This window comes from Lepus europaeus, chromosome 8 (assembly GCF_033115175.1).
Source record: "Lepus europaeus isolate LE1 chromosome 8, mLepTim1.pri, whole genome shotgun sequence".
In the NCBI taxonomy this organism is placed as follows: domain Eukaryota; kingdom Metazoa; phylum Chordata; class Mammalia; order Lagomorpha; family Leporidae; genus Lepus; species Lepus europaeus.
The window spans coordinates 114,343,102-114,356,963 of record NC_084834.1 but is presented as its reverse complement, the minus strand read 5'-3'; the positions used below and the strand labels follow the sequence as shown (position 1 = coordinate 114,356,963).

Sequence of the window (13,862 nt, the reverse complement as noted above, 5' to 3'; positions counted from 1 at the left end):
ACAATAAAAAATTGCTCAGGGAAATTCTAGGCAGGAGAGAGTGATGAATCGGACAGGTATCTTGAGTCAGCAAAGTGTGTAGGCCAGTTGTCATCATACTGTTGTGAAACAAACCATCTCAGTATCCAGTGGCTTACAACACACGCACTTATTTTTGTTGCTCAGAGTTGTGGGTCAGAAATTTAGCCGTACACCAATCTGTCTATCTATAGGGATTCTCTTCAGGGTAAAGGTTAAGTAAAGTCATGTTTTTCATTGTTCCTTGACTAGCATTGCCTGAAACATAATCTCATGGATGAAGGGAGAAAATCAAGAGTCAACCAAATAAAGCCAGTGAAGTTTCTGCTTAGTTTTCTACTTGTACCACACCTGCTAACCTTCATTGGCCCAAGTAAGTTATGTGGCGAAATTTTAGCTTATTTAGGCTGGAAATTAAATATTAAAGTACTAATAGTCTTGATAAAAAATAGCAGGAATAATATAAATGGAAAGAAGGAAAGGAAAGATTCAAGGCCCACCCCCCTGCCCCGCCCCGCCCCTGCCGACCTCAATGTTTCAGGTTGTTGGTGGAACACAGCTCTGTTTTTTTGTTTTTGTTTGTTTGTTTGTTTTTTTTTTTTTTTTTTTTTTTTGGACAGGCAGAGTGGATAGTGAGAGAGAGAGAGACAAGTCTTCCTTTTTGCCGTTGGTTCACCCTCCAATGGCCGCTGCAGCCGGCTCATGGCGCTGATCCGAAGCCAGGTGCTTCTCCTGGTCTCCCATGGGGTGCAGTGCCCAAGGACTTGGGCCATCCTCCACTGCCTTCCCGGGCCAAAGCAGAGAGCTGGCCTGGAAGAGGGGCAACCGGGATAGAATCCGGCGCCCCAACCGGGACTGGAACCCGGTGTGCCGACGCCGCAAGGTGGAGGATTAGCCTGTTGAGCCAGGGAGTCGGCCGGAACACAGCTCTGTCAACATCTTGATTTGGACTTCCAGTCTTTAGAACTGTGAGACAATAAGTATCAGCTGTTTCAGCCACCTGGTTACAGCATCCTGGGAAACTAAGACACCTGATAATAATCAGCCACCTTGACACATCCTGATGAGGGAGAGAAAATGTTTCAGCTGCTTAGAGATAGTGCCTGTATGAAGTTGCTCAGGCGAAATAAAGAAGCAACAATTTTGGAGTCACCATGACACTGGAGCTAAGTGGCAATGAGCTAAGGTATGAGACCTGGGGAAAAGGCTCCTTAAAGTGATGGGGTTGCCTCAAACCACAATGGCTCCTGACCATGAATATGGTAGGGATTTGGCTACCAAAATGTCTGGAATTTGTGGAATATTAACAGAAGTGATGAGTATAACTGGTGTTTCTGAAACACCAATTTTACAGCAAATTCTGGTGGAGGTCTGTAACAATAATTGTCAAACATGCTACAAGATAGGTGTCTCTTCTACCTCTTAGAATTTGCTGGGTTGCCAAAGGGATCATGGACAGCTGCTGTGTCCTCATGCAAATCTTCTCAAGGAGTTCTTATTTCACCACAAATTTTATGACTTTGCATTCCCGTATTTGTATTTATCTTAATAAAGAGTATGAAGCATAATTTTTCCATTTATATTATTCCTGCTAATTTTTATCAATACTATTAGTACTTTAATATTTAATTTCCAGTTCTACAATTTGTCCAAAGCATTTATAGTCATTTCTGAAGCTTCTTTGTAAATAGAGGGTCAGTGATAATACTATTTACTTAATTTCTTCCTCAGATAACATGATTGAGAGAATTATTTCCCCTGTTAAGCCTCTTTGAGAAATGACATGCTATAGTAGGGCAGGAAGCATTGACTGAGAAAAATGAACACATAAGGATAATATAATATCTTTTTTGTAATGATTTTATTTTGTTTATTTGAAAGGCAGAGTTACAGAAAGAGAAGGAGAGACAAAGAAGAAGAGAATATTCCATCTGCTGGTTCGCTCCAAATGGCCACAATGGCTGGGTCCACACCAGACCAAAGCCAAGAGCTGGGAACTCCATCTCAGTCTCCCACATGGGTGGTAGGTACTGAAGCTTGGGCCATTCTCTGCTGATTCCCAGGTGCATTAGCAGGGAGTTGGGTTGGAAGTGGAGCAGGTGGGACTGGAACCTGTGCTCATATGGAAAGGAGGAGTCACAGGTAGTAGCTCAACAGACTGTGCACAATGCTGGCCCCACATAATATTACTTGTTGCTGCTTTGAACAAGTATGTGAAGACTTATATAAACTCCACTCAAGTTCCAGTAGTGTTTCACAGTTATGTAGTTTGAGTTTAGCACTGAATCAGCATAACATAAATTGATTATATTTTTTTCACTTTCCTGTTATCTATCATTAGATAAGTTAATAATGCTAATAATGATGAACTTTAAGAGAAAAAAGAATGGCAAACATATGGGGCTTAGAAGTGGCATAATGTGACTTTTTTTTTCTAAAAACCAGCTGTCAGTTAAGAAAGACGCAATGATTGTTTTAGTTTGTAAGGAATTTTTCACCTTAAATTCAATTAAAATGTCTTCTAATTTTGATTAAAAAATCAGCTGTAATTGCCAAAAGAAGTTCTTTGCACTATGTGAATTGATTCTTACAAAAATCTAGAAGAGAGGGAAAGACAATACTGTCTCTACTTTTGGAAGATAAATTAAGATACAAATAGCCCAGGATATTTGGCCAGGTTCCTATGGGTATCTAATCCTGTGATGATGAAATTAGAATTCACATTTTGCATCATTCATCTTTCATTTCCTTATTCAAGGAGATATTTAATGGGAAAGAATACTGTTTATGGCTCTTTTTGAAATGATTTCTAAATTAAATTGAGATGATTATTATTTAGCATGGAGACCCACAAAATCTTTAAATACATGAAACTTTTAAGTAAAAAGACATTAGTAGTTTATTTTACAACAAGCGAGTCAGAGCATGAGAGATCAGGACTTAGAGAGAAAAATTTAAAAGCCCATAGTCTAAAGAAAATAAAATACACAAATCGATTTCTTAAGTGCTACTTAAGAAAGAGCCAATGATCATTACTGCTTCATTATTACCCAATTGAAAGGTATCAGTCATGGGCAATCCTCTTCTAAAAGAAACAACAGCACAGGTCATTTCATTGCAAATCTTGTGAGCTCCAAATCTTGGAGCTACTAATGCTACAAGTCAAGAGTTATTAAAAGGAGCCCTGGAAATATAGGCCATCTGGGGAGTGAACCAGTGGATGGAAGATTTCTCTCTCTCTCTCTCTCTCTCTCTCTCTCTCTAACTTTCAAATAAATAAATAATCTTAAAAATAAAGAGAGAGGGAATACCTTGTTCATCATATTCTCAAATGCCTTTCTCTCTCTCCACCTACCTCTCTTTGTATAGATGTATGTTAAATAGTGGCTTAGAAGGAAGAGAGAAAACCTAAGGAAATCGCCCAGAACTTTCATTAGGGAATTATATAGATGCATGTAGAATGGATGAAAAATAGAAGAAGAAAAATTAAAAAATCATAAAGTTAATGGATTTTGACTTAGTAGCACAGTGAATGTTCTTGGTGGGGTACATTAAATAATTTGCGATAGAATAAAGAGAACAGTAGTCCTGGTGGCACAGAGGGAATCATAAAACAGGGTGCCCAATAGGTCTATTTATTGAATAATATCTTTGTATTAACTCTAATACAAGATATGATTTAAGAAAGGAAAGAGCCAAGGGAGCTACATTCTTCAAAATTGTAAAAAAGTAGAGAATGATGTCAGCATAAGAAGATGGAGATAGGCATTTGTGATTTTATCATGATCCAAATGGATGCAAACTTCAATGAGCATTCTCTGCTAACAGAATAGTATATAACAGTCACCTGAGAGAGGGTTGTTTCTAACAAGATAAAAGCTCACTCTATTCAGGGGAGTTTTTGTTTCTTTGAACTAAGATGCCAAGATTCCACCCTCACAATCGTGTGCCTATAACAATATTCATGAACCAAAATCTATCAGTTTGATTTTCTGTATATAAAGAGAATTGAAAATGAATCTTGATGTGAATGGAAGGGGAGAGTGGGTGGGAAAGGGGAGGGTTGCAGGTGGGAAGGAAGTTATGGGAGGGGGAAGCCATTGTAATCCATAAGATGTACTTTGGAAATTTATACTCATTAAATAAAAGATAAAAAAGCAAAAAAAAAAACAAAAACAAAAACAAAATCTATCAGTTTACCTTTGATCTGTAAGAAATGGGCCATGCAACAGAAAGTCAACAACAGAAAGTCAACAACATGGGTGGTCCCAGCTTTCAGGGAGCTGTCCAGTGGTAGAGGCAGACTCTCCAGGAAGGCTTCTGCAGAACTGCAGTAGCAGCCGTAGAGTTCATTAACAGCCGCAGCAAGGAGGGCCACCATGGCTGATGGGACGGGTCAGAGATACTTCATGCCTAAAGTAAACAGTTACAGATGAGAACAGTTTCCTTGTGAAATTGGTAATGGCTACAGGCCATGTGTGTGACGGGAAGAACAAATGTAATGGTGAACGCTAGAATACCTGTGAGGGATGACGGGTGTCAGTATAGCTGGCAAATAGTGAAGTGTCATGGGGAAGAGTAAATGGTGGTACTGGAGACAAAGTGGTAGTCTGTGGTTTTCAAAGCTCTAGAAACCCTGCTAAGAAATTTAGAGGTTATTTTCTATTTGCCAAGCACGTCACCAAGCCCCAAATAGATTTTTCCTTCTGCATCTTTCTCTGTTTTATTCTAAGCTCCAGGAGGCTGATACTTCAGTTTATATCATCTAAGTTCCTGGGTGGTGAGCTTATTTTTATATATGGTCAACAGAATTCCTGGCAAACATCTTTTAGGCAGAATAAGAGTGTTCTGAGATAGTTTCCCTCTGCTTCTTTTTGTTTTATGCTGTGACTTTTCATTACTGTGTTCCTCCATGGTGTAGGACACACCAGGGCTTACCTTTAGATCAGATTCTCTAGAAGCAGAGAGAGGAATATGGACACATGCTCTTGTGGGACCAGCCTCAGAGTAAGTCCATGAGTCCTAGAGAAGGTAGTCAAGTTCAGTGCAAAGCCAGGGGACACTGGAGTATGAATTGCTCTACACTGTTGGTTCTAAAACAACAACAACAACAACAACAAAAACATATGGAACACATGTAGATAAGTGTAAAGGAAGAGACAGATTGTGAGCAATTGGCTCGCCTGACTGTGGTGCTGAGAGGTCCCATGATCTGGCTTCTGTAAGTTGGGTGTCCAGGAAGCTAGTGGTATAGTCCTAGTCCCAGCCTGAAAGCCTGAAAGTTAATGGTATACCAGTCAGAAGCCAAAGGATAGGGCGTGGGTCAGAATGGTGCAACTCTCAATCCCAGGGAAGAGGCCTAAGTGCTCACATCTAAGCGAAGGAGAGATCACACGATGTCCTCACTAAAGAAGGGTGGGTGAATTTGCCTTTCCGCCATCTTTTTTTTTTTTTTTTTTTTTTTTTGGACCTTCAACAGATAGGATGATGCTCACTCCCTTCCACTTAACCAGTGGAGTCAGACACTGATCTCTTCAGGAAACACCCTCACACACACACTCAAAAATAAACTTTAATCAGTTATCAGGGTGAGAACAGAACCAGGCTCTGACCATTATGCTGAAGCAAGAGTGCAAAGCTTTTATTCCCTGTGTGAAATTATTATTGAACATAAACTGTTCGCAGGAGGCCAGAGCATGTCCTTCTGGGCTCCTTTGTAGCAGAAGGCAAGTCTTGAGGAAAGGGATGAGCTATTAGTGGCAAAAATGCAGCTGAAGGTCAGATGCGCTGTCCTATATATCCATGTGTGGACATCAGTGTGTTGTTATTTTGTGTATTGTTCAGAACTATTTGCTAACTTGTTCACTCCCCACGGGTAAGAATACTATGTATTAAAGTCAGCATATACATAGAGAGTATATACAAAACATATAATAGAAAATCAATGCATATTTTTCCATGTATTTTATCATTTACTGAGAGACGTAGGATATGTAGATTCATTATTTTTCTTGTAGCTCTGTTGATATGTTTGCTTTATGTATTTTAAGGATGCCTTATTACTCCTTTCTTGTGAATTTTCTTCTAGTTAAATTTTATACCTTAACATATACTTGTCTCATATTGATAGAGCTGGAGTAGCTTTCTTTTGGTTAGAGTTTATAAGTTTTAAATTCACTTAAAATTTTGTGTTCTGTTTTTATATTTCATTTATCTCTTAAATGTAACATAAAAGGCTAAATTTAATTTTTTTCTTTTGTCTCATCTATTTTTCTTTGTCTCATCTATTCTATGTTTATTTATTTATGCCTTCTTTTAGATTGATATTTTATTGATCCATTTCCCTTTTATAAACTTATTACTTAAAAAATAATTTATTATTTATATAATAGTTAACATATATATCATTGCAAGTGTTTTTAAGCTGCTGAAGTCTAACAGAAATGGAATTTTTTTTCTTATATATAAGCAAGATTTAGAATATGTTAACTCTCATGATGTTCTCATCCTATTTTATGCTCTTCTTAATGTATTTTAATCCTTTCTATATTTTAAAGCTTAAAAGTCATTAACAGTACTCTTGTAATCATCAACATTCACTTAATTTCCCCACAGATTTATCAGTATGGAATATTTGATATTTCTATACCTTTAATGTAATTCCATCTGCAACTATTTCCTTTATAACTAAAATGTCTGCAGTATAGATTCAACATTATCCCATTTCTCTCTTACTTTTGTTTTTCTTCATATTTTCTGTGCATATTTTATTTTAATATGCCTTCTCTATAGTTCTCTACCTTCTTTACTATGTAAATTGAATGTCACAAAAATCCACTGAGCTACTTAGTTCAATATTATTTTATTTTCCTGTTCTTTATATTTGTTTATAATTTCAGTTTAAATTCTTACTCATGTTTTTCTTTAAACATAAAGTATAAAAATGGCTATTTTTATATTTTTCTAATCAATTCATTGTCCTAGTCATTTGAGAGATTATTTCTGTTTATTGTTTTTATCATTTGTAAAAATGATGATCTGATTACTTTTGGCTCACAGTTAGTCCATTTATATAAGCTTGTTGAAATATTTGAGGCTGAGGATAATATACATAGTATATCCCTCCATTGAAGATTAGTATTTGTTTCTGCAAAGTTGGTAGGGCAAAGATAATCAAAATTTTCTAATTTTAACAATTGAATTCATTTGAAATTTTCATACTGTGAAGTGGCTACATCCAGTTTCCCCTGCTTGCTTTATTCTAAAGTTTATGAAGGTGTGGGGGTGTAGGATACTCAGAAGTTCCCACATATTGGCAAGTGTGGGACTTAGATTTAGTGCTGGCCTCATTATGCTATTCAAATTGCTGTTGTTTTGTTTATTCTACATATGGCCATCAGGCCAAGTATGAAAAATACTGGCTTCTATTCTCTGCACCTTTATTCTTCTGGCTCGAGCCTACAATTTTTCACTTGAATTTTCAGCTTCCTAAGAGCTTTCAAGAAGATAGATTTCCTCTTGTTCATGTTTCTGGTTGCTCTCAGTAGGAAAGTTGATACAAATGACTTAGTTTGCCTTACTAAAGCAAAGTCTTATAATTTAAATCTCTGTGATTCATTAAAACCTCAAACAAGGTTTTGTGAGTGTAACTCACATTAAATAACAGTTGGATCCTGATATTAATATTCTTTGTATAGACTCACTTTCAGAAAATATGCATTGTAGTTTTATGTTATAGAAGTTAATTTGGTCACAGACTGGGTATATTTGTGGGATTTGGGGTAGAGATGGCAAAAATGTGTTCTGCAACCCTCGACAATTAATATGTCCTTTTTTGACGATGTATCTTTCCATTTCAAGAATGACCTTCAATCTTCCTGTCTTGTGAAACTCTAAGTTTCCACTCACTTACATAATACTTTTAGAGAGTCCTCAAATTTATTAAGTAGAAATAGTTACTCAATACTTTTCCACAGTACATTGTTTTTAACTGCATTCCATTAATTTTTAAAATATTTATCTGTGTATTATGAATGGAAAAATCTTCCATGCTCATGGACTGGAAGAATCAATATCATCAAAATGTCCATTCTCCCAAAAGCAATTTATACATTCAATGCAATACCAATTAAGATACTGAAGCCCTTCTTCTCAGATCTAGAAAAAATGATGCTGAAATTCATATGGAGACACAGGAGACCTCAAATAGCTAAAGCAATCTTGTACAACAAAAACAAAAACCAGAGGCATCACAATACCAGATTTCAGGACATACTACAGGGCAGTTGTTATCAAAACAACATGGTACTGGTACAGAAACAGATGGATAGACCAATGGAACAGAATACAAACACCAGAAATCAATCCAAACATCTACAGCCAACTTATATTTGATCAAGGATCCAAAACCAATACCTGGAGTAAGGACAGTCTATACAATAAATGGTGCTGGGATAACTGGATTTCCACATGCAGAAGCATGAAACAAGACCCCTACCTTTCACCTTACATAAAAATTCACACAACATGGATTAAAGACTTAAATCTATCACCCGAAACCATCAAATTATTAGAGAACTTTGGAGAAACAATGAAGATACAGGTACTGGCAAAGACTTCTTGGAAAATACCCCAGAAGCACAGGCAGTCAATGCCAAAATTAACATTTGGGATTGTATCAAATTGAGAAGTTTCTGTACTGCAAAAGAAACAGTCAGGAGAGTGAAGAGGCAACCGACAGAATGGGAAAAATATTTGCAAACTATGCAACAGATAAAGGATTGATAACCAGAATCTACAAAGAGATCAAGAAACTACACAACAACAAAACAAACAACCCACTTAAGAGATGGGCCAAGGACCTCAATAGATATTTTTCAAAAGAGGAAATCCAAAGGGCCAACAGACACATGAAAAAATGTTCAGGATCACTAGCAATCAGGGAAATGCAAATCAAAACCACAGTGAGGTTTCACCTCACCCCTGTGAGAATGGCTCACATTCAGAAATCTACCAACAATAGATGCTGGAGAGGATGTGGGGAAACAGGTACACTAACCCACTGTTGGTGGGAATGCAAACTGGTTAAGCCACAATGGAAGTCAGTCTGGAGATTCCTCAAGAACCTGAATATAACCCTACCATACAACCCAGCCATCCCACTCCTTGGAATTTACCCAAAGGAAATTAAATTGAAAAGCAAAAAAGCTGTATGAACCTTAATATTTATTGCAGCTCAATTCACAATAGCTGAGACCTGGAATCAACCTAAATGCCCATCAACAGAAGACTGGATAAAGAAATCATGGGACATGTACTCTATAGAATACTATACAGCAGTCAAAAACAATGAAACCCGGTCATTTGCAACAAGATGGAGGAATCTGGAAAACATCATGCTGAGTGAATTAAGCCAGTCCCAAAGGGAGAAATATCATATGTTCTCCCTGATCGGTGACAACTAACTGAGCACCAAAGGGGAAACCTGTTAAGTGAAATGGACACTACAAGAAACAATGACCTGATCAGCTCTTGTCCTGACTCTAGATGTACAATGTAATACTTTATCCTTTTTAGTATTTGTTGTTGTTGTTGTTGTTCTAGTACTAGTGGTTGAACTCTGTAATTAACACACAATTATTCTTAGGTGTTTAGATTTAACTGAAAAGTGATCCCAGTTAAATATAAGAATGGTAATAAGTGAGGGATGAGATGTACATTTTGGCACATGCTCGATCGGACTTACCCCTAATGGTAGAGTTAGAAACGCGCTAGGGGATTCCAGTTCAATCCCATCAAGGTTGCATACACCAATGCCATCTCACTAGTCTAAGTGATCAATTTCTGTTCACAATTGATCGTAATGATAGGACTAAGAGTCAAAGGGATCACACAAACAAGACTAGTGTCTGAAAATACTAACCGATAGAACAAAAAAGGGAGAGAAAGATCCAACTTAGGAAGCAGGATACACAATAGACTCATAGAATGGCAGATGTCCTAAATAGCACTCTGGCCTCAGAATAAGCCCTTAAGGCATTTGGATCTGGCTGAAGAGCCCATGAGAGTATTTTAGGCATGGAAAGCCAAGACACTCTGGGAAAAAAAAAAAGAAGAAGACCTAAATAAAAGATCTCTGTGAGTGAGATCCCAGGGCCATCAAAGAAGGAGGTACCTTTCTCTGAAGGGAGGAGAGCACTTCCACTTTGACTATGACCCTATCGGAATAAGAACGAAGTTGGTGAACCCAAAAGGCTTCCATAGCCTTGGCAACTCATGACCAGAGCCTAGGGAGAGTACTGATGCCATAAACAAGAGTGTCAAATTGTTAAGTCAACAACAGGAGTCACTGTGTACTTACATCCCATGTGGGATCTGTCCTTAATGTGTTGTCCAATGTGAAGCAATGCTATAACTAGTACTGAAACAGTATTTTTACACGTTGTGTTTCTGTGTGGGTGCAAACTGATGAAATATTTACTTGATATATACTGAATTGATCTTCTGTATATAAAGAGAATTGAAAATGAATCGATGTGAATGGAATGGGAGAGGGAGCAGGAGATGGGAGAGGTGCAGGTGGCAGGGAAATTATGGGGTGGGAAAGCCAATGTAATGCATAAACTGTACTTTGGAAATTTATATTTACTAAATAAAAAATATTTATCTGTGTATTATATTCAAATACAGTTAGATAAATCATGCTTAGTTTAAAAGTAAATTGAGTACGTGTGAATTCACGGCAGCTCACCACTCCGGCTCTCTCAAGCAGCAGAATAAAGCCCATAAAGGCAGGTGGCATCATGGTCAGAAAGCTGCACCAAGGGACAAAAAGGACCGGACTGTCTACCTCTGAAAGCCATGTGCAAGAAGGTGAGAAAGAGCTCATCAGATTCAACAAGAGGAATCTTGCCAGCCAGCTCTGAGAGCAAAAGAAGATGGTGGCTCTGGCAGAGAAGAGAGAGACATGAAGAAGAGCAAACATGGCTTCCTCATCAGGTCTTGTGTGGTACCTCTGCACAAAAAGATTTCCTTGTCAAGAGGTCTTTCATCTGCTTCAGGACAGGGACACTGGAACAATCCACTGGAAAGTATGGCAACACCAAAAGCTTTATGCTGCTATGCCCCTGGTTGAAACACCAGCAGTTTTTCCACCTCTTCAAATCCTGGGGATCTGCATACCATGTTATATATGGATAAAGTAGCTGACACTACCCTGTTCCTCCTTGCTCCCCTAGATGCCTGGGACAGCACTGTGGATTATAGTCTTTCCTGCTTCTTTGCTCAGGACCTCCCCACTTAGACACCAGCTGTATAGGGAGCAGAAACTCCCTGGCTTTCCATCAAAAAATAAGTGCCAGAATGAAGCTAAGAAACACAGTGGGTAAGTGCTTTTCTGATGACAAACTCCTCCTGTTAGACACTCAACAGGAGGCAGGGATGCTGCTGAGGAAGTTGGCTAACCAAAAGCAATGGTATCTTGCTTTTCAAAATTGGCAAGCCTACCTGTTTGCCCACACTGCTGATTCTGTGGCTAGTGAAGAGAAGAACTTGGTGGGTATCTTGAAACTCTCAGGCTATGCTGTGGGCAGGCTCTGAATGTAGAAGGCTTGCTGCATGTTGATGGACATGGTGATTTCCAGATGAAACAGATAGATGCACCCATGGAAACTTTTCCTTTAAGTACTAGAGTGATTAAATCACAAAAGGACCCAGGCATGGCGATGGAGATTTGTGCTATGGATGCTGAACTGATATGGAAGAAGGTATTAAAGTCCTAATAAAGGCAGACCCTGAGAAACAGGAATCTGCAAACAGAGGTTATCCCAGATCCAATGGAGGGGGAGCAATTGGTCTACTGAGGAGGAACTAAGGGTAGCAAATGACTTCTTCAAGAATAGTTCCAAAGTGGTAAAGGAGGTCCCCAAAGGAACATCCAGTTACCAAGCTGAGTGGATTTCGGACAAAGATGGTGACAGTTGTGGGGAAAGAGATGAATGTGATGATGTAGAACATGAGGAGTTTTTGGAAGGGGAATTTCAGAATGAGAGTAGTGAAGTAGAAGAGGAAGAATGTGTGAAACTATGACCAGAGGGGACTCTGTAAGTGATGATGATCTGTATGATGAAAAAGTAGATGAAGAGGCTGAGGAAAAAATGGCGAATTACAAACTAGAAAGACTCAAAGAGATGTTTCCAGATAAGTGGAGACCACCTCATGATGTGGCTGCCAGAATTCGATTTCAGAAATATAGAGGTCTTAGGAGCTTCCAGACTTCTCCATGGGATCCTAAGAAAAACCTTCCTCAAGATTATACTCAGATTTTTCATTTTCTGAACTTTACTAATCCTAGGAAAGGCATCTTGAGAGAGATTGATGGAGAAGAGGTAGAAGGAGGTGAGGTTGGCTGGTGTGTCACACGTCACGTCTCTGATGTTCCTGTCTCAGTGGTGCAGTCCTTCAGGTGAGGAGCACCTGTGATTGCATTTTCTTTACTCCCTTATGAACAGAAGATGCCAGTATTGAATATAGTGGTGAGGCAGGACTCTAGAGACACTGAACCTGTGAAAGGCAAAGAGGAACTATCTTCCACTGTAGGTTCAAGTGCTTCTGAGCCTCCCTTTTTTTCTCTCAGCACATTTCAGCAGGTAAACAGAAATTTCAGATTTCTAACTGCTGCTGTGGACCTTGTGGTAATAGTATATACACCAATCACTTTTCTTTCTGCATCTGTGCTGCTTTTCAAACAGAAAAACAATGAAAACCTCATTGCTACAGGGCATCTGTTGTCCGTGGATCCAGACAGAATGGTCATCGAGAGAGTTGTTCTGAGTGGTTAACCTTTTAAAAGTTTTATGGAGATGGCAGTAGTGCGTCGCATGTTCTTCAATAGAGAGGATGTGCTGTGGTTTAAACCAGTGGAACTGAGAACAAAGTGGAGCTGAAGGAGACACATCAAAGAGCCTTTAGGTACCCATGGCCACATGAAGTGCAGTTTTGATGGGAAGCTGAAATCTCAAGACATAGTACTGATGAACCTCTATCAATGAGTTTTTCCCAAATGGACTTAGGATCCATATGTAGCAGAACCAGTACCTTGGGTAAAAAGTGAGATTTTTCAACAGTGCTTGAAACGGAACCAGAATAATGGACTTCATGACCTTCTGTCACTCTAGGTGTGGGATCCTACAGCTTTTGGCTGGGCAGAGTTTGTTATTTCTGATTTAACCTGATGGTTTTTGCGAAAGATTTTTTTGTGGGAGTTTGACAGGAATCTCAGTTATATGTGAAATATTTTTCCTATTACTTAGTCCAAAAAACTGTTAAGTCTTGTTGAAATTTCTACTGTCCTTTGCAATTTTGAAATCTATTTAGGAGAGAGAGATGCAATGTTGACAGTGACCAGAAATAAAGCTCCACATGTCTGGAAACACTGAATTCCTACTCTTTTGTATAAATTAAACAGAAACAGATTGAAGAACTGCCCTTTCAACGGCTTCATTCAAGTTACTGAGGTTAAGTCTACATTTCCACCACTGAGCACAACACAAATATTCTTTCCTTCTGGGGAAACGGTTAGAAATGCTGAGACAGTGCAGCAGCCACTCCAACATCAGCTATAGGTTCGGTGAGTAGCTTCATCCTCTTCCACACCAGCTTGGTTGAATACTGTTGGTACAGAAGAGAGTGAGGTTTAGTGAAACAAGAGAAGAGTCTGCAGGTTTGAGTCATTAAGGCCAGCAGAGGATACATGCGCCATCTGAATTTTCTTATGGTTAAGGATGTGTGCTTACCAGTGAAGTGCAAGGCTTTCTTTTACCCTAACACTGCTTCTGCCATCAAGT

At 38.7% G+C, this 13,862-nt stretch overlaps 1 pseudogene; it reads left to right on the top strand.

The window, feature by feature from the left end:
• The first annotated feature begins 4,397 nt into the window (after positions 1–4,397).
• Positions 4,398–13,193, top strand: LOC133765360 (pre-rRNA-processing protein TSR1 homolog; annotated as a pseudogene).
• Positions 13,194–13,862: the final 669 nt, after the last annotated feature.